Below are 22,047 nucleotides of genomic sequence, written 5' to 3'. Positions count from 1 at the left end.
CTGGACAAGAACCAGCTTTCTCTGCCAGTGGGCCACTTGACAGTCTGCTGGCTGAATGAGTTGTGGTGTAAGGTTTTGTTAAGAGCTGTTTGCTTTTGACCAGCAGGGTTGTACTGTTTCTCCTGGAAGCAAGCTAAACTGGTGGCCTTTATGGTTGTTACTCATTTTAGAAGGAGGTTCTTTGTGTTTTTTCTTTGGACAGAAGTTTGTCTCAGACATTGAATTGTTTTTCAAAAGTTTAGAATTGGATGTGTCAAAGCTACTTTTTTTCAATCTGTTCAATCCAATCACACATACATTCCAATTGATCCTAATTAGCAAACAATGCAGTAAAAATCAGATTTAAACTGGTAAAGTTTTCTATCTAAGTAATTCAGGAGACCGAAATGAATCTGTAGCTGTGCTTTTTTATTTACCATCAGAAAGTGAAAATTGAGATTATGAAAATAAATTTGCTTCATGGAAATGTGCCACTTTCAAAGACTCTTGCGTTTTTCGATAAAAGGTTTTGTATTAGGATGAGGTGGTTTTTCAGTCATATCAAAATAGATGTGTTTTGCAAAACTGCAATGGAAACTCTTATTTCACATTACGCAAGCCACATGACCCACAGCCAGATGTTACTACTGGCAAAACATTGGAAGTAGATGACAGGAGTAGGAGGATGATTGTTATTTGTTCATTTTTTTCAGACTATGAGCAGCTGGCTCCACCAGAGCTCTCACAGCATCACACAGTTCATAAAAGGTTTTGTCTTTTGAATGTGTTGAATCTATAACTGTTATATAAAAAATTCTGCATATGTAGCTGCTCCAATAAGACGGTGACATCTCCTCTGATGGATGATGAGCGCTATGGCTGAATTATGAATATATTTTATGTAAGTGTTTACATCTGTTGCTGCCATGATTTAAAATGACTTGTCGCATGAACAACATTGTTCACATGTGATTTTTTTAATTACACATGAACAACTTTGATATTTAATCACAGTAGAAATTTTTTTGTTTGTTTTTACATTAGCAGAATTTAGACAAAGATTTGAGCACATTTGTAATGGAAATGCAGTTATTGAACTGCAGCATTCTCCTTCCAGACCAGCATGTAGCATCGGTGGACAATCGACTGCATTGTGTCATTGACTTTGCATTCTTTAGTATTTACTTCGTGACATTAATAACTGACAGTTCAACAGGTCCAAACCCAAAATGAATATACACAATCCCACTTTTATGCAAAAATTTGAGAGATTATCAAAAACATGCCGGACCTAGAAATGCCAGTGGCATCAGTAAGGGAATGACTTATGCTGACCGGTAATTTTCCTACGCTGGTTGAAATCTGCCCTAAGTGATTTATTCATTTATTTTCATTTTTGAGATGTGATCTATCACTCTTAGTGTGGTCATTTGTCAACTTGAGCCATGCCACCAAAAATGGGTTCAACCTTGCCTGATGTGACTCAAAATCCATATAGTCAATAAAGTTCCTGCAGGGCTTTGAATCTGCTAGTAGATTGTTACCAGTCCCAGAGTCTGGCCAACAACTTCCGGAAGGGGGTGTTGGGTGTAGTGACGTGAGTGTGTAATGATGTTTGGTCCATTTTGTGCTACATGACCTCTGTGAATTGATTGGAGGTGAAGAAGGAGGGAGGCGACTGGGGCAAGGATCTTGCTGTAAGGATCAGTTTTCCAAAAATTACAAGATCTTATTTTTCTTTTATCTATTTAGAGTAGATACTGCAACATTTTTCTTTTATTGCTTTAAGTATTTTACTTTTATTAATGATTCTTTGTTTTCTCCTGGAAATTTTTGTTTTTACAATTAGTCATTTCTGTTAATTCAGAAAAATTTAATCAAATACATGAAAACAAGAATTTCTTGAATATTTTAACTGCCATTGATGAAAGCCACCACTCAACGACCGTGTAAATAACATGTACATTCATACATATCTTGAAGAATCAAACTGCAGTATCGTGTATTTTCCCGGAACACTGCTATTTTAAAACTGACAAAATTAATAATAAAAGCAGAAATATAACTGGAAAAAATAAAGACACCATTGCACTTTTCATTTTCCTTACACACTGTAATTAAAAGGAAATGTTTTTCCTTTTTCTTATAAATGTGTTTCCATCAAGAAACTTAAATATTTTCTTTTGTGTTTTTCTTAAACATGCATTTAATGGTTTTATTGACTCTAGTGTTGTTTATTTGAAATAGATTAGACAGGAAAGTGGATCATGAGAGAAGGGGAAGACATGGGGCAAAGATCAATGAGAACTGAGGTCTGTCCCGCTTCTTTACCACTGCTCCCCCACAACACACATTTTGTCTTTTTCTTATGCAAGTGTTCTTTTCTTTTCTCATTACCTTGTCTCCATTTTTTAACTTTTCCTTATGCAACTCTGCCTCATTATGCAAATGAGGTAGAATTACATAACCAATATGTAGGCTTGAACTTCTGCCTATTGGTTGGTTAGCATTACACTCTACATGGCATCGAGCAGAAGCTAGAAAATAGTGTTAGAACTCCTGACTATATTATTTTTTGTGGACTTTCAGACAGAACGTGTTTCAGTCTGTGGCTCTCATGGACTCAGAGGCTCACCGTTAGGTTTTTCATAGTTTGGACGAAGTTGCTGCTGAAGTTGGCTTCTGGTTGAAGCTTAAATACATTTTATACATTATAGACTGTTATAAAAGACCAACTTAACACTGCAGTGCACATTTTGAAGTGTCTGTTCCAGAAATTGGGCATTTGTCTCTTTAGGAACCTCATACTCTTTATAACATTCCGCTTTCAGCATGCCATCACAACAACACTCCTCTTTCAAGGATTTAACAATAGTTCCTATAATGAGCTCAGTAGATGTGCAGTACCACCAGGTGTTTGCCAATTGCTGCTGTCACTAGTCTGAGGTGGAATCTCGGCTTGGAGACTCCAGCTCCATGGAGGGTCTGCATGGAAAAGGCAGTGCTTGGTGATATCAAGCATTTTGCACCCCCATCTGCCATAAATATACTTATGGAATACAAGCCTATAGATTTGTTCTGAGCAAGGGCGTAGATCCTATCTCATTATTGGGGGGGGGGGGGGACCACAAACAGGAAAATTTCTTAAGAGCAATTTTATGGGGGTCAGCAAAGTTACATTGAAATGCATCATAAAATGTGGTTTAAAGAGTTTTTAAACTACATTCAAGCAGCAGGACTAAAATTGATTAGTAATCAAACATGTTTTTCAATCTGGAGAGACTCAGACGGAGAAAGAAAAGAACATAAAAATAAACAGAAAGTCCTTTGGCGTTCAGGCCCCGGCCAGGGCGTCGAGCTGGACTTCAAATAGCTCGATGAACATTCCTGATGCAGCATAGGAATGTAGACCCCCCAGGGCCTGTACTGGTGGCGGCGGTTGGAGGAGGATGAGGCCTGAGAGCCAGGAGCAGAAGGTGGAGATGGAGCAGAGGTGGGTTGATCACAGCTGGTGAGCAGAGGAGGCCATGGGTGAAGGTCCTTTTGAACTGGAGCCCAAATGATGATAGGCTGGAGCGAGGCTTGGACCAGAGCTGATAGGTCCAGGTTACAGAGAGGGAACACTGATTAATGAGCCAGGTGCGACAAGAGTCTTCCAGACTGAACTTTTGTGAAGACTCCATTTCAATCTGGAGAGACTCAAACGGAGAAAGAAGGCGATTAAAAGAGTTTAATGACAAAATGAACATAAAAATAAGAGGTACTAATACAGGGTTTTGAGATGGAACTTAGGGACAGGAGGAGGTGAAAATATGGAGGAGGTCACTGAGGAAATAGAAGAGGAGGTGACTAGGGACTTGATAAGGAGTGAGCTGAATAGGGGCCAAAGGGAACGCCCCAGTGCGATAGTGATTGGTTGTTGGGAGATGTAAGCCAGCAGGGGTTGCCGCGAGGCACCGAAAGAGGGGATGCTGGTAGATGAAGGCCAGCTGAGGAGAAGTGGGGCGTTAAAGGTAAGTTGCTGGTAGATGAAGGCCAGCAGGGGACGCCGAAGCGTATGATGGCAAGAGGCTGGTAGATGTAGGCCAGCTGCTGGTGACTGGGGCAATAAAAGGTGAAAAAAAGTTATCAGGGGTGGAGAACTCGCCCAGGCAGAGGAGGCCATAAAAAGCTAAAAGAAACGAGCTTGAAAGGAGAGATTTCAGATAAGGGGAATAGGGTTTTAGCCGAAGGGTGACAAGCAAGTCTTTGAGGATGGGGAGAGTACTAGGTTGTCGCCTATCAGGGAGGATGGGATGCCCTTCAGAAGAAGTTTCATGGCGTGGTTTGAGAAAAGACTTTGCAAAGGGAGGGGCTGGTGGAGCTGCGAGAAGAAGTTGACACCAGCTAGGAGGCTGCCTATGTAGGAGGGCTTAAAATGAAGGTGCTCGAAGCAGAAAGTGGCGAAAGCCAGGACGGTGCTAGTAGAGATGGGTAACTTGGGAACTCTGTGGAAGGAGCAGAATTTAGTGAACTTGGACCAGGCGTAAGAGTAGGATTTGAAAGTGGAGGGGGCTAGGCCGTTCTTAATATGAAATTTGGCAAACTGCTGCAGAGGAAAAAGAGAGGCAGGAACTAGTCCAGACTGGGGCTCCCGAGTGAAGGCACTGGAGTTGGGAAAGGGTTGGCTGACGGGGGGGGGGCATTTCACGGCAAACCATCTGCCCTGAAAAAAGCCCCCGAAGCCCGCAGAAGGCGCAGCGTCTGTGAAAAACTGAATAGTCAGCCGCTGTGATGACGTCATCGTAAAAAAAAAAAGAGAGAGAGAGATGCCGTTCCAGCGATTTAGCAGTTCGGACCAGAAAATAAGATCGGAGCGGCAGCCATCATCCAGAGTCCCCTGATCGAACAAGTGGGGAACCGAATTAGCGAGATCGAGAAGTCGGGAGATAAAGAAGCGCCCTTGCGGAATAATGCGCATGGCAAAGTCGAGGTGCCCGAGCAGCGAAAGGAGGTCACGTTTGGATAGACCGGAGGATGAAAGGTGGCTGCGGGAGATCTGACGAATGCGAGCCAATTTGTCTTCTGGCAGAGAAGCTAGGATCTTATCGGAATCGAGGTTAATGCCGAGAAATTCGAGCTTGGTAGATGGACCGAGAGTTTTCTCGCGGGAAAGAGAAATGCCGACGCGGAGGAAGAGGTCTTTCAGGGTTTGGAGCGAGGTGGGGGGGAGGGGGGGGGAGGTGGAGGGGGAATTGATGAGCAGAAAATCATCGAGGAGATGCAGCACGGAGGGGAGTCAAAAGACGTTGAGGAGAATCCAGCAGAGAGCTTCTGACAGCGTGTTGAACAGATGAGGACTGCTCCTGCATTCAAACGTAAGGCGCATGTAAAAATAGTTTTTAGCTTCCCATCAGGCTCCCAGCAGATGCCACTGGGATGGATGCATGGACATGATCTTAAACGCATCTGTAATGTCAGCTTTGGTCAGCCCGGCGGTTTTAATGAGCGAAATGGCGTGATCGACAGTAGCGTAAAAAAGAGAAAAGGGCGGCTTCGGAATGAGGCTATTTATGCTAGAATGGGGACCGGAGTGAGGGGCGGACAGATCCAGGATCAGGCGTTTTTTCCCTTAATATTTACGAGTAGCGACTTTGAGGGGATTGACACGGTAGCGGGGAAAAGGGGGGGATCTGAAGGGGCCAATAGCGTAGCCTTTGGACACTTCCTTCTGAAGGAGCAGAGAAATGACTGCCAGTTCGAGGAGCACGGATTGTAGGTTGGGAATAGAGAGGGAGGGGATGGATGGGGAACTGTGGGGCGCCGATCAGAAAATCCTGAGAAAGACCGGAGATGAGGAAATTGACAAAAGAGCGATAGGGGTGGGACTGGAGAAGAGATGCTAGTTCTTGAAACCTCGACGGTTTCCGTGTGGAGACTGGCGGCGGGGGCAGACTGACTTTGGGTGGGATTCTCTGCAGAGGCTGTATAAATGGAGGAAAGAGCAGGAGGGAAATGACAGACGCTTTCATTAAAGTTATTGCAAATCGGCATTCGGTTAAATACCTGAACTGTCCTGCCGTGGCAATCTGGTGGGAGAAGAGAAGAAAGAGATTGCGAAGGAGCAGCGGTGGTAAGGTTGGCTTTGAAGGGGAGAAACGGGCAGAAAGAGCTCTGGTACCCAGAGGTAAGGCATAGATGACAGGTGACCGCCTGAGTAAGAATGATGAGAATTTCCGTGTCCAGAATGGACCAATCTAGACACTGGCCGGAACGGGAGAGGACTGCAGCTGCTTTATAGGCGAAGGCTTTGATAGATATTGGTAGAACAGCGACCTGCCGTATTGGATGTGGAGATCAGCAATGAGAGCGAGGTAGGCATCTAATTCGATTTGATGTTCGGGGTAAACGGAACAGATGACATCCCTGTAAATGCTGAAAGCAGCTACGAATTGGCCCATAGAAAGGTCCTTAGAGAGGCGGGGATCGGAAGTTTTGAGAATGGCTGTGAAATGCTCCGAAGAAGCGACGTGCTGGTCAACTTCGAGGGAGGGAAGAAGAATAGAAGCCAGATTTACAAACTGGCCCTGAAGTATTTTGGATCGAAGCCGGGGAGATATGTTGGAATAAACTGGCTTATATGACGAGCCTGATAGACGAAGAGTGGGGAGGGGAAAAAACTCAGTGGGTTTATTGAGTGGGAGAAAAGGAAAAAGAAGAGAGACTTACCGATAGGTGGCGCAGGATGGGCGTTGGCGAGGGTGAAAGCCATGGTGGGAGGTTGGAGGGCGGGTTGAGGAGGTGGTGGGGGCTGATGACGTGGAGGCGATGCCGATTGGGGTCTCAGCATGAGAGCCTTGTCTAAGATTTGATCAATCTATCCTTGGTAAACAGTCACACATCACAGGCTTTTAGAATAGCTGTAATTAAACCTCTTCTGAAAGGGATAATATTATGTAAAAATCAACTTTTTTGAGCTTACATAACCGTTGTTTTTTCCTCATTTGAAACATACATTAACCCTTGTGCGTGCGAGGATTGAGGCAACTGATACAAGTGATATGGGTGTGGGGTCAGTTGGACCCCATTTGTTAACACAAGGGTTGCTTTGATTCTTTCATGCATGTTTGAGAAATTCTTGAATCTCTTGTGGCAACAATTCAGCTGTGCAGAATGCTTGGAGGGACGAAGAGCCACCTACGAGGACAAAGCTTCTCCTTAGAGCTGCAGTTTGCAAGCTTCCATCTCCTCCGTGTTTCCGCCTCGCAGAGCAGCCCTTACACCGGCAATAGTACTTGACTCCATGCTACGGAACCTCTAAAGTAGCGGTTCTCAACGTGGGCGGTACCGCCCCCCCAGGGGGCGTTCAGAGGACGGCAGGGGGCGCTGGCAGACATTTTTACAAAAGGGGGGCGCTGGGATGCCTTTGGGGGGCGTTTGGTCAAAGGTAAACTTTACACCATAAATGCACAATAATGCCAGTGTAGACTTTGAGCAACTTGGTAAAACTGTCTTGTGTAACATTAAATCATGCTTGGCTGCAACTGTATTGATGGCAGCTCTTCTTCTATTCAGTGTTTGTTAGCTTCTGTTAGCTTCTTTGCACAGCTCCGTCCTCCTGCTACTGGTAGCTAAAATCACGATACCCTCACTGTGTATCCCTCTGAAAAATTAACCAATTTAACTAAAGAAATCCCTCCATGGGTGATACCACGATAGAGAGTGTTCATTTTATAGAGTTAACACGGTGCTATAAGTGGTCCGGTATGAAACGGGGGTGATAGAACAACACAGCACTTTTAAATTTCAATAATCAGAATGAAGAAATTGTTTCTGTTGTTTTAAAAGGTTTATGTCTATCTGTCTTTTCCCCATCGATACGCTTCTCGACCGCCCTGCATCTTAGGGGGTTAAAAAAAAAGACGCGCACATTGCACAAAACTCTGAAACAGGAGAAACGGGACATAAAATTGAGTGATGAACTAGATGTGAATTATGGCATAAAAACAGAGAATCTGACGCTGAACAGTGAAAAAATCAACACATGATGTGAAACACATGACGATTAGGCGGCGCAGCAGGTGATGAGTGAAGATTACTGATGGTGAGCATCAATAAACGATAAAATAAATGTAACAACAGGAAAGAAACTAAAGTGGACATAACAATAAACCAAGAGAGGATAATACTAATCAAATTAAACTAAATGGAAATGAATGAAGAACAAAATGCAAGAATAAACTAAGAAACTAAAGTAAATACAGAGGAATAAACTGGTATGGCAAGACCTTTAGAGCAATAATTAATACAGAGGACGGTATGGCAAGAATAAACAGACACTATTTCTAGATAAAAGGTAAAATAATACTGATAATAAATATATCTTACAGACCATAACAGTAAAGAACTGATCACTTTTATGTTTATAATTGTCATGTCGGTTTTAAGGTTGCGAACCCACATGCAAGAACACAGTCAGACAGAGCGAGTCAGAAACAATAATGTTTATTGAAGGATCAGGGAGCTGGTGGCGAAGCCGAATCGGCGGACCGGTTCTTCTACTGCCAACGGGAAAAAGCAGGGTTAGCGAGAACTCAGCGGAGTTTCTCCAGGAAATGACTGAGGTGAGCTTACTTGGCGTGGAGGTATTAGGGGCGAAGCGGAGCGCGAGCCGAGTGTCCGTTGACGAGCGATGCTTAGCTCTGATGTCGGGCACGGCCTGGAGCCTGATCCGTCCAGGCGGTCCTCCGGGAAGTTCGGGCGTGGGCCTCCTGGCCCGTAGCGTCCCGAAGGGGAAATCCCGGGGAGGGATCGACGAGGGGAGATCACGCACACACACACAGGGAGTGGCGTCTGACCGGGAACACCGGCAGCGTCGGAAATCACACAGGAGGGAGGTGATCCACAGCGGGGAGACAGACTTACACGAATGCGGGGGCAGCTGGTTTCCGGGAAACAACTAGAAGCCGGCGGGAGAATCTGGCGAGGGAGACAACAAGGTTAGACGAGAGTAATCACAGAAGGCCTCTTTCTGGAACGCTGGTTACCGTGGTAGGCAAACACTCAGGCGGTGAGACGGAGTGTAGCTGCTGCTTATATCGCAGGTCCACGCCCTCTAAACCAGCTGCAGGTGTGTGTCCGGGTTGAACCAGGACACTTCTCAGGGGTGGAGCTTGGGTGACCTCTGCTGGCTGTCTTGAGAAGTGGTGGTTCCCTGGACAGGTGGAAATAAAACTAACTAAAGGAAAACAAACTAAAAAACTTGGAAAAAGAGAGGACAAACAGACCCTGACAGTACCCCCCCCTCAACGGACGCCACCTGGCGGCCGAACAGAGGACGGGGTCTGGGAGTCCCTAAAGTCTCTAATAAGGGAGGGGTCTAAAATGAATGATCCCGGAACCCAGGAACGTTCCTCAGGACCATAACCCTCCCAGTCGACAAGGAACTGGTGACCCCGACCTCGTCGCCGAGTGGCGACAATCCGGCGGACGGAGAAGGCCGGATGGCCATCGATGACCCGGGCGGGTGGAGGGGGTTCGGCCGGAGGGCAAAGTTCACTGGAGAGCACTGGCTTAATTTGGGAAACGTGGAAGGTTGGGTGGACACGCAGAGACGGGGGAAGGCGGAGGCGTACAGCTGAGGGGCTAATGACTGCCAGCACTTCAAAGGGGCCAATGAACCTTGGAGACAACTTTCTAGACATAGACTTGAGGGGAATGTTGTGTGTGGACAACCATACCTTTTGTCCCACTATATAAGCAGGTGCAGGGGTTCTACGACGGTCAGCCAGGCGTTTATTGGTAGCGGAGGTGTTGTTGAGGGCAGTGATGGTGTCCTTCCAAATCTTATGGCTTCGTCGGATGTGGTGTTGTACCGACGTGATCGAGAGGTTCTCCTCGTCAGAGGGAGGAGTGGTGGTTGGTAACCCAGGACCACTTCAAACGGAGAGAGACCTGTGGCTGCAGAAATGTGGCTGTTATGTGCATACTCGACCCATGGGAGGTATTGGGCCCAATCGTTGGGGTTCGTGGAGGTCAGGCATCGCAGAGTTGTCTCTAGCTCTTGGTTCATACGTTCTGTCTGGCCATTGGTTTGTGGATGGTAGCCAGAAGTGAGGGATACCTTAGCCCCCAGAGCCGAGCAGAACTGACGCCAGACCTGTGATATGAACTGGGGGCCGCGACCCGAGAGGATTTCCTGCGGGATGCCATGTAGTTTAAAGACATGTTTAATTAATAACAGGGCAGTCTGGGCAGCCGTGGGCAGCTTACGTAGGGGAACAAGGTGACATGCCTTGGAGAAACGGTCGACGATGGTGAGGATGGTGGTCATACCTTTACTGGTTGGGAGTCCGGTAACGAAATCTATGGCCACGTGGGACCAAGGGCGCTTAGGTATGGGTAGTGGTTGTAGGAGTCCTGCGGGGGGTTGATTGGATGACTTGTTCCGGGCACAGATTGGGCAGGCTGAAACAAACTCCTTGACATCCTTGTGTACGGAGGCCCACCAAAACCGTCTGTTTATTAGCCCAATCGTGCGGCTAACGCCGGGGTGACCTGAGAACTTAGAATTGTGTATCCACTGGAGAAAACGGGATCGAACAGAGGACGGAACATACACCTTACCCGGTGGGCAGGACTCTGGGGCTGGTTCTGTTTGCTGAGCTTGATGGACGATGTCTTCGATCTCCCAGGTGACCATTCCCACGGTGCAACTGGGAGGCAGGATGGGAGCTGGGACCACCTCAGCGTCATCTGGGGAATAGACTCGAGATAGAGCATCGGGTTTAACATTCCTTGAACCTGGGCGAAATGTGATAGATAGGTTAATCGAGAAAGAACAGAGACCAACGAGACTGGCGGGGATTGGGTTTCTTGGCTGCTTGCAAGTATGTCAGGTTCTTGTGATCGGTCCAGACCAGTACGGGGTGTTCGGCGCCCTCCAGCCAGTGGCGCCACTCCTCCAAGGCGAGTTTAATCGCGAGAAGCTCTCTGTCGCCCACGTCATAATTCCTCTCAGCTGGTGAGAGTCTACGGGAAAAGAAGGCGCATGGATGGAGCTTATGGTCGTGGGTAGACATCTGGGAAAGAACCGCGCCGACCCCGGTGTCGGAGGCGTCAACTTCCAGAATGAATTGCTTCTTGTGGTCAGGCTGGACCAGAATGGAGCGTGTGCAAACCGGGACTTGAGCTCCTCGAAGGCGGCCTCCGCTTGAGGGGTCCAGACGTATTCTCTCTTGCTGGAAGTGAGAGCGGTGAGGGGTGAAGCAGTCTGACTGTAATTGCGTATGAACCTCCTGTAGAAGTTTGCAAACCCCAAAAAGCGCTGTAGTTGTTTGCGGTTTTCGGGTTTAGGCCAGTCGAGTACTGCCTTGATCTTGTCCTCGGATGCTCTAACCTGTCCCCTTTCGAGGATGTACCCTAGGAAGGTTACTGAAGGGCGGTGAAACTCACACTTTTCCGCTTTTACATACAGCTTATTCTCCAGAAGGCGTTGGAGAACCAGACGGACATGTTGTTTGTGCTCCGCGAGGGATTTGGAATATATCAGGATATCATCCAGGTAGACGAACACAAAGACATTGATGAGATCCCTCAGGACGTCGTTCACCAGGGCCTGGAAGAAAGCAGGTGCGTTAGACAACCCAAACGGCATGACCAAATATTCATAGTGGCCCATGGGGGTTTTAAACGCCGTCTTCCACTCATCACCCTCCCTTATGCGAAGGAGGTGGTAAGCGTTCCTGAGATCTAGTTTTGTGAATATGGTTGCTTCTTGGACGGGCTCAAAGGCTGAGGATAATAATGGCAACGGGTACTTATTCTTGATGGTGATCTGGTTGAGTCCACGGTAGTCAATACAGGGCCGGAGAGAGCCATCCTTTTCCCCACGAAGAAGAACCCTGCTCCGAGGGGAGAGGATGAGGTGCGGATAATCCCTGCAGCTAGAGACTTGTTTATGTACTCCTCCATGGTTTGCCTTTCTGCTCTAGAAATGTTATATAGCTTACTGTTGGGTAATGGGGCGCCAGGCAGTAGATCGATGGCACAGTCATACGGTCTGTGGGGTGGCAGAGACAGGGCTTTGTCCTTACTGAAAACAGGAGCTAGATCATGGTACTCACGGGGAATGGAGGAGACGTCAGATGGGTCAATCTCAGCTGGCTCTGTAGGCGTAGTGACGACTGGAAAGGCGGAATGAAGGCAGGTACTGTGACACTTTGTGGACCACGACTCAATCTTGGTCTCGGCCCAGTCTATGTGCGGGTTGTGCTTGTATAACCAGTCGAAACCAAGGATGATGGAGGCACTGGCGGCAGGAAACACGAGGAAAGTAATCTCTTCTGTGTGATTACCTGAAGTGAGTAGACGCACTGGCTTGGTTTGATGGGTGATCTGTGGCAGGTTCCCTCCGTCGAGGGCTGATACCCGGAGAGGAACTGGAAGCGGCTCGATTTCAATAGACAGTTGCTCGACGATGTCTGAATTAATGAGGTTCTGTTCACACCCTGAGTCAATGAGGGCTGATAAAGAATATGGTTCGTTAATGATTATGGAGACAGGGATGATGAAGCGAGATCTTACTGCTGTAGTCTCCGGCAGTCTCCCCGTCCTTACTGCCGGACCTGCGGGTTTAAACGTATTGGACAGTTAGCGATTACATGATTGGGTTCACCACAGTAAAGGCAAAGCCGGGAGCGCATCCTCCTCTGCCGCTCCTCTGGGGTTAGCTTAGCGTGTCCCAGTTGCATGGGTTCTGGTCCTGTAGATGAGGGAAAGGTGGGTGGAGGTTGGACAGTCGACTGGTTACTGACCTGTGCGGAGCGCGGAAGGGCGGTGCGGCGGGATCGCTCACTCATCCTTGACCGAATCCGGTCGTCTAATCTTATGGCCAAGTTAATAAATTCATCCAGAGACTCTGGTTCATCTAGAGTAGCCAGTTGGTCCTTTATCTGCTCATTTAACCCATGAAAGAATGCGCTTTTAAGCGCAGCAGGGTTCCAGCCTGAAGCAGCGGCCAAGATTCTAAAATCGATGGCAAAGTCTGACACAGTCTTCTGGCCTTGCTTCAATCCGTGTAGTTCACGGGAGGCTGAAGTCTTCTCAGCCTCTTGACAAAACACCTGCTGTAACTCCTTCAAAAACTCGGGAAGGTACACCATAGTTAGAGGCTGAAGAAAACCGGGCTTCGGCCCACTCTAGGGCTCGGCCCGTCAACAGGGATAACACGTAGGAAATCTTAGCACTGTCATGCAAAAAAACTCTGCGGCGAATGAGGAAAGATGATATTGCATTGGAGAATAAACCCCTTGACCTTCCGGACGTCACCTGAAAATTTCTCTGGCGCTGACGGTCGGACGCACGAAAACATGGAGCGGGCTGGTGGATCCGGAGCCACTGTCGGGGAAGGTTGAGAGCTGGGAGCCTGCTGAACTGAATTCCGTAGGAAAGTGGTTAATTCTTTTAGTTTATCGTTAGTCTCGGCTTGACGACTAGCTAACTCCCGTAATGCGGAGTCATGTGACTGGACTAGCGCGTGTTGTTCGGACAGCGCCCGTCTGATAGCGTCTGCTGAGGTTCCGAACTGGCCTGAGTGTTCTGTCATGTCGGTTTTAAGGTTGCGAACCCACATGCAAGAACACAGTCAGACAGAGCGAGTCAGAAACAATAATGTTTATTGAAGGATCAGGGAGCTGGTGGCGAAGCCGAATCGGCGGACCGGTTCTTCTACTGCCAACGGAAAAAGCAGGGTTAGCGAGAACTCAGCGGAGTTTCTCCAGGAAATGACTGAGGTGAGCTTACTTGGCGTGGAGGTATTAGGGCGAAGCGGAGCGCGAGCCGAGTGTCCGTTGACGAGCGATGCTTAGCTCTGATGTCGGGCACGGCCTGGAGCCTGATCCGTCCAGGCGGTCCTCCGGGAAGTTCGGGCGTGGGCCTCCTGGCCCGTAGCGTCCCGAAGGGGAAATCCCGGGGAGGATCGACGAGGGGAGATCACGCACACACACACAGGGAGTGGCGTCTGACCGGGAACACCGGCAGCGTCGGGAAATCACACAGGAGGGAGGTGATCCACAGCGGGGAGACAGACTTACACGAATGCGGGGGCAGCTGGTTTCCGGGAAACAACTAGAAGCCGGCGGGAGAATCTGGCGAGGGAGACAACAAGGGTTAGACGAGAGTAATCACAGAAGGCCTCTTTCTGGAACGCTGGTTACCGTGGTAGGCAAACACTCAGGCGGTGAGACGGAGTGTAGCTGCTGCTTATATCGCAGGTCCACGCCCTCTAAACCAGCTGCAGGTGTGTGTCCGGGTTGAACCAGGACACTTCTCAGGGGTGGAGCATGGGTGACATCTGCTGGATGTCTTGAGAAGTGGTGGTTCCAGGGACAGGTGGAAATAAAACTAACTAAAGGAAAACAAACTAAGAAACTAGGAAAAAGGGGAGGACAAACAGACCCTGACAATAATTAGATTTGATATATTAATTTCTTCAATATTATTTTTCATGTCAGTGTTAATGTCATGAGGCTGATGACTCCATGACACTTCAATTTGACTCATTAGGATTTGATTAAGAACCAGATTTGTTCTTTGTAATTTCTGTCCAGTAAAACTATTAATCTATAATCAATAGTCAGGTCTATATAAAGATATAATCCATGTTTCTGTCTCATATTTGTATGGCATTAAAAGGACCTGAAACTTTAGTTTTTCCACTGAAAGCTCTGGTTTGCACAATAAATGCCATGTGGGTGAAGTTTTATGGATGATACTCTGATGTCCCATTCTCCTGAAGGCAGCACAGAGCTGCACCACCAGAAACCAACAGAAACACTGAAGAGAAGAAGAGCTATGATTAATGTAGTTACAGTTCTATCCATGTTTTAATGTTGCAGAGCTCAGTCGTTTTGCAAATAGTTCAAAGTTTAAACTGGCACGTTGAACATCTTTTATCTGGTCATTTGTATAATATTTAACAACTACAAAATGGCAAATAATTTTTTCCACTCTGATTGGCTGCTGTTAGACCTACAAATTTTAACTTGAATGTTCATTGCATTTTTCATAGACGCCTGTGACAATAATTTCTATTCCCATGACTTTTTTGTTCTCTGGGAAATTATTTTTGATGATAAATACAGAAACAAGCATAAAAATTAAAACATCTACAATAGTGATAGTAATATTAATGATAAAATAATTGTCAGTGCAAAGTATCCTACACATTTTTTGTTGGGGGGCAGTGAGGGACCTGGATAAAGGCTAGGGGGGCGCTGGGCCAAAAAAGGTTGAGAAACACTGATCTAAAGGGATATTAAGGAAAGAAAATCTACTTTTTTATGTGAGATGCTATCTGTTGCATACAAGAAAGTTGTTTTTTTCCTTTAAGTTTCCTTTAGGGGCTATTTAGAATACCTAAATGATTCAGTGGTATTTTAATGCAAACTGGTAAAAAAACAAAAAACAAAAAAGCAGATAAAGCAGAATTGGACAAAACTCATTCACTGACTGAACAGACAAAACACCAGGATTAACTAAGCCTGGCTGTTAGCCTCGTCTGGAGCAGACTAACTGTGCAGGATAAATCGCCATGGTAACTTGTGCTCTACTCCATTTGTGAAACCAAAACCGACTACTTCAGCCAGGATATCAGGAAAATCCCGGCTCAATCCGTTATCCTGATTTTGTGAAAGACTCAGAACCATAGGCGTAAATCCCAGGGGGCGGGGGACCCCAATATTGGAAAAGTCTAAAATTGTCCCCCCATCCCCAAAAGAAAAATCATCAAAGAAATGTTTGCATTTAAATAATATCAATATGAAAAGGCAAAAGAAACAAAGAACAAACTAAATCTGCCATTTATCTCAGAAAAAAATAAGAATTAATTTTAGGTCCCCCCTACCATTGTTAGAACAATGGTTCAGTCCAAAGTTAAGGAGGAGCAACAGCCTGAACGGCACAGGCTCATCAGAGCCACTGAAGTGAGGAGCTAACTGTTAGCTGTGGCTCTGCAGCTAACAGCAGACATGGAACACCTTTTATTTACTTTCACTGCTCAATAAAAAGAAACATCACAATAGAGAGCAGACTGCAGTTTGTTATTTTCTTACTTTGACTGAATCATGATAATCTGCCTCATTAGCAAAACTGCTACACTGCTTTCAGACTTAAGCTTTCCTGTCAAAGGTAGCAAACATCTCATTCATATTTAACCCTTTAACTTTTAGTTAATTAGAAAAGTTTGAAACAGGAGGAGGGGCTGAGCAAGTGGACCAGCTCAGAGTGTGTGAACCAAGAACAGAAGAGAGAACAGATAGAAAAAACAGAAAGTTATGCCTTTATTTCTCACTGTCTTCAACGTAGAGCCTTTAAAACCACAAAATAAAATCTGAATATTTTTCTATATAAACCCTGGTGCTTAAAATGTTACGTTTAAGTTAAAATACCCCCCAGATATTTATTTCTATCTAGCTGTTGGTTCTTTGTCACTCAGGACATGGCGAAACTAAAAAAAAGGCTTAAAATGAAGCAACTTAACAAGTTATAATTTAAATAGGCCATAACTTGCATTATTAGACATTTTGCCAAAGAATATAAGGACATCAACACCTTCATATACCGCACTTGGTGTTCTTCCACATAGGACACAAAATACTACCATTGAATAATACCAAATGCATAACAATGTGTGTTGCTGATTTGTGTTTGTTTTACTGTAGTTAGATTGTTTTCCTTATTCTTACTCTGATCTACAAATGATCCGACTATGGTGTGCTTAAAAACTTATATACTGTACCATACCAACTTTATTTATAAAGCACTTTAAAAACAACCACAGCCGATACAAAGTGCTGTACATTAAAACACAACATAACAATAATAAAAAAATAAAAACTCTTACAGTTTAAAAACAAAACATACAATTTAAAACTAGATCCCGCTGGAGTTGAAAGCCAAGTAAAATAAATGGGTTTTAAGACGAGCTTTAAAAGTGGACAGTGAAGGGGCCTCTCTGACCTGCAAAGGCAAGTCGTTCCATAACTTAGGGCCAATGACAGAAAGCCCTGTATATGTATATGTTGAATAGTGTCCCTCTTGGAAATGAGTATTTATTTTTTGTTTCTACACAATATATCAAAGTGTAGATGCTTATTATGCACCATGATAACTGCAGTGGAACACAAACACTGAGGCACATTACTCTCGGCTGTGTTGAAGTTTTAAGTTTTAACCAATCACTAACGTTTGTCGTATGTACTGCTTTAGTTTGACGCTATGAATCTTACTGGATATTGTCTGCACTCTAAACAACCAATCCTCCACTGCGAAGAGAGAAGAGCTGAACTGAACTGCCTAGTTTGGCCTTGAGTTTAACACACGTTAATTCAGTATTTGGAAGCATGACAAACAAGTACCCAACTGCTTCCTCCACTTCCTCTGCTGCCTTTGATAAAATTACAGGCAGACTGTAATTCTAAAACAGCGCAGAAAATCAATGACAATGTTCACAACTTCTCCTTCTGTTTCCTGAGTAACCTGTTAAAAAAAATCTACCAGAGAGAATCCAAGTGAACGAGAGAAAGCCCAGATTTGCTAGAATCTAGATTTTTGTATGTGGGATTGCACAAGAATTCAAGGCCAGGAACAATATAGCCCAATGGCCCAGAGTTTTTGGGATTTTTTTTAACACAGATTGGACAATCTACTCAATTATAATACTGTTTTAAGAATTTTAGGTTCTTCTGTTTTCTAACTTTTTAACACAAACATTGGAAACATAAATATTCAATATGGAAAAAATCAGATATCACATCTGTGACCAACAGTTTATCCTCAATCTGGGGGGGATAGAGCGAGCGTATGTTGTGTAGGCATCCAGCTGAAATACTGCCACCTGCAGGTTCGAGTTAGAAGTCACATAAATCCAATGTTTTTGACAATTTTTTCGTAAACTTCGCAATAAACTCCAAGTTATGCATTGGTGCAAAACAATACAGGAATCTGTTGATTTTGCATGCATTTTTACAATCGTGGAATTGCAAAAAACTGAAGTGGCTGATTTGTGTATTTTGGAGTCTGGAGTCACATAAAAAGCTTCTGAGGGCCAGATTTGGCCTTGAGTTTGACACATGTGCCTTCTGTTTATTTGAATTTGTAGTAAATTAGAGAAATCTGATCATATTACTCAGGTGTTTTCCCTGAATTAAACATCCATTGGAAGATAATTGGAGGACTTTGCTGACAAATTCAAGCAAAACACATGCACCTGACATTGCCACCCACCAGCAGACATTGACCTCACTGCCTCTGAAAGCTGCTTTATTCGTGTTGAGCTTCCAGTCAAGGAAAGGAGAGAGAAGAAAAGTCTTGAAGAAAGAGTCTGTAATGTGCAACCCTGAGCTGTAACTCTTTGTTTCCTAGCAACATGTTCTGCAAAATAAACCTAACTCTCAACAATCTTTTTTTTTATTTGCTGTGGGTTTGTCTTTCCTTTCACTCAGGCTCAATTCTCTGTTCTGTATTTCTAATTGAACAGGTTCCTGTTAGTGGGAATAATCCCCTAAAACTCACCAGCCAACGGACATCTTTCACTCCGTCCATTTGAACAGCATCTGGTGAACCATTTGCATGCTTTTTTTCCCACTGTAATCTCTCTCTGCCTCAGACCTGTTGAATGTTAAAGCTCACAGCTCTGTCACTCCTTAAAAAAAGCCAAAAGAATACAAAAGCATGAATGCATAATTAATGTAGTGAAGCTGCATTTTTAATTGTTGCTGCTCTTCAAAGTTGCTCCGTGGCATTGTCTCTTGTTTCAGGCCGGCTGCTTCCGAAGGCAGAACTTCATTTGTGTCTTTTTAGGACTGGAACACTGCCGAAGCACCGTGAGACAACGCTCCAAGCTCGCCTTTTTTTTCTCAGGGTGTCTGCCTGTACAATGGACTTCCTTAGCCGCAACACAAAAGAGGCTGGTGAATGAAAAAAGAAACACCCAAATTCAATGGCATTCCTCTTCACAATGCACTCTGAGAACATGTGCCTCTCCCTCTTTCTCTTTCCCTCTATTTCCCTTTAGTACTCTGTGATGTTTTGGGATGATGTTAGAGAATCAGGAAGTGGTATATTCTTGCATCAAAATAAAACAAACCTTAAGAGTGTGTGTGAGTGTCCTTTAAGCCCCCTGTGTTGCGCTCTTAGACTGCATAAATCTTAGTGATGCAAAAACATGTTTACCTATAACTGAAAATAAAGTTTGCCTTTGAAAAAATTCAAATGAGCACTATGTACAGAATACTATTGATCTAATAAAATAAAAATATTAAAAGTATTCCAAATAAAGTTACACTATTCTGTCATTTAAATGGGACATATCGTGCAAAGTCAAAATACATTTTTGTGTACTTTGAGGAGCATGGAAAATTTAAATTTATTCTCTCTTGGTGCTACATAGATATCTTTATATTCTTTTTGAGTTATATTTTTCAGTTTGTTCATTTTTCTCTATTCTCTATTACTTTTTTGTCTATGATGTCACTGCTAAACAAGATCCAGGACTTCAAGCTAATCAATTTTGTGAACAGGGATCTTGTAGTCCAAGATCCTTTCTACCAAAGTTACAGGTAGACAAGACAAAATGTTTGGTTCTAGCATTTGTTAAAGCACACTCTTTCTTACACCACCCCCTGACATCAGGGCTTCTTTGAAGTGTCTGGTTAAACTGTATTTTTCTCAGAAGAACCAACATCAGCGGGGAAAGAGTGCTTCAACAACCTCCATCAGTATTGAGTAATTTAATGAAAGACTTCATCTAAATGAGGGGTCAGTTCCTTCTCTCTACAGAAGCGATGGACACAGCAAAGCATTAAGCTCTAAATAACACTATTGTGACAACAAAGCTTGTTTTAGACATATTATTAAAGACAATAGTCACACAGGTCAACCAGAAACCTTGGGTGACTAAGGAGGTTTATACAAGATTGAGGGAACGAAATGCTGCCTTCAAATCTGGTGACTGCACTTAGATCAGTGAGGGCTAATGTAAATTGTCCAGGGCAGCAAAACATGCCTAGTCAAAGGATCCAAGGTTTTATTCATGATCCCAGCAAACACCAAACAGCTGTGGCAGGGCATCCAGTCTGTCACTGATTATAAAGCTACATCTTCATCCTGCCAAGATGACATCAGCTTCCTTAATGAACTCAACAACTTCTCTGGAAGGTCTGAAGCCCTGAATAAAGCTAAACAGGCCCTCAGGCTCAAAACATCTGCTATGTGAAAATCCCTCAGAAAGATTAACGCATGGAAAGCTACAAATCCTGACAAGACTCCAGGAAGACTGATCAGAGAATGCAGACCAACCCCACAGACATTTTCAATACATCACTGTAGCAAAGCAAACCATGCGCCCCCACCCCCCCCCCCCCCCAAAAAAAACAAAAACAAAACAAAAAATTTATATATATATATATATATATATATAGCTATCCAGTGTGGGTCCTTAGGCAAGACCCTTTGAGCTATATAGCCTACCTCATACCTTGAGAGACATTGATAAGCACCACATGCCGGCTCAGACGTCGCCCGGTTAAACAAGGTCTACGTCAGGTGCTGGGGAACCACCCTGATGAAAAATGGGCTACTGGAACAAGACGGAAATGGGCGAGAGGTGAAAACATGGATCTGTTGGAATGCTACTACTCAAGTAACCCCAGTCAGAGGGGCTACATGCAAAGAATGTGGAAGGAATGGTTAGTTCGACATCGCCAGTCAACACTAACTGCCAAACAACTAGTAGCTCAGTGTTCAAACATCAGCAAACGGCAACTGCTGTCACAACTTGAGATTGACTGTCATGCTTGGTCTAATGTTTTTAGCCCACATGCAGAAACCCTCACAGAGAGATGGATGAAAAGAGTGTTTATTGTAAAATACAAAAAAATCAAACAAGGTAGCCCGACTAGGGAGGTCAGCGGGTCGGAGTCCGGGTGCGTCTGCACACAAGGGAATAGAGAGGTTAAAATGGTTTCACGGGGGGGGGGGTAGGGAATGGAGATAACCACTGGTTGGGAGTACAGATCTTACTTGGACAATCGGGTGGAGGAACGGGGTTCCAGGCAGTGGAGAGAGCTATGGAGGCAGGTGGGAAGGATCCAGACGTTGGAGGGTGGCAGGTTAGGAGTGTCCCCACAGGGGAGCAGCTGAGTCGGCAGCAGAGGCGTCACAGATGGATTCTTCTGGACTGGTGGGCTCCAAAGGATTCCTGAGGGTAAGGTCACGAGAGTAGGTTGAGAACCTGAACAGACTCGGGTCAAAACACAAGAAGATTTAGTCAAATCACACTGAGGGGCTCGAGTACCAAAACTGGCAAACACTCTGGCAAGGAAGTGTTGGCTGTCTGCTGGTTATATACAGCTCCAAACAATGATTCCCCTCAGGTGCGGGTAGTTGGGAGTCTGCGGGCACGCCTCTCCAGCAGAGTGACCCGATGGCTCCCTCAGGTGGACTGGTGAAGTACTGAAAAGGAAAAAACTAATCCCCACCACCTGGATCCTAACATTACCCCCCCCTCAATGACCGCCACCTGGCGGTCCAGAAGAGCTAAGTGACTGGGAAGAACGAAAATCTGAAATAAGGGATGGATCCAAAATAAACGAGCCCGGCACCCACAAACGGTCCTCAGGACCATAACCCTCCCAGTCCACCAGGTATTGCCACCCTCTCCCACGCCTCCGAGAGTCTACAATCTGGCGGACCGAGTAAGCCGGGTGACCATCAATGTCCAAGGTGGGGGGGGGCTCAGCCGGGGGGCACAAGGGACTGGAATGGACCGGTTTAACCTGGGACACATGAAACGTGGGGTGGACACGAAGTGAAGATGGCAGTCGCAGACGAACCGCCGACGGGCCAACAAGGCGCTCAATTTCATAAGGCCCAATGAAACGAGGGGACAACTTCTTGGACATTGATTTTAAGGGGATGCCTCTTGTGGAAAGCCAAACCCTTTGACCAGGAACAAACGTGGGAGCAGCTCTCCTCTTACGATCAGCCCAACGACGATTCTGTGCAGCGGTTCGGTTAAGGGCGGCGATA

General features: G+C 45.3%; 1 protein-coding gene across 8 annotated transcripts in view; it reads right to left on the bottom strand.

Moving 5' to 3' along the window:
• ptprz1a (protein tyrosine phosphatase receptor type Z1a) overlaps positions 1–22,047 on the bottom strand; it is a 170,023-nt gene that overhangs the window by 126,365 nt on the left and 21,611 nt on the right. The gene's annotated exons all lie outside the window — the stretch shown is intronic.

This window comes from Poecilia reticulata, chromosome 6 (assembly GCF_904066995.2).
Source record: "Poecilia reticulata chromosome 6, P_reticulata-male-v2, whole genome shotgun sequence".
Classification (NCBI taxonomy): Eukaryota; Metazoa; Chordata; class Actinopteri; order Cyprinodontiformes; family Poeciliidae; genus Poecilia; species Poecilia reticulata.
Note: the sequence above shows the minus strand (reverse complement) of the source record. Positions and strands in the feature narration are given on the sequence as shown.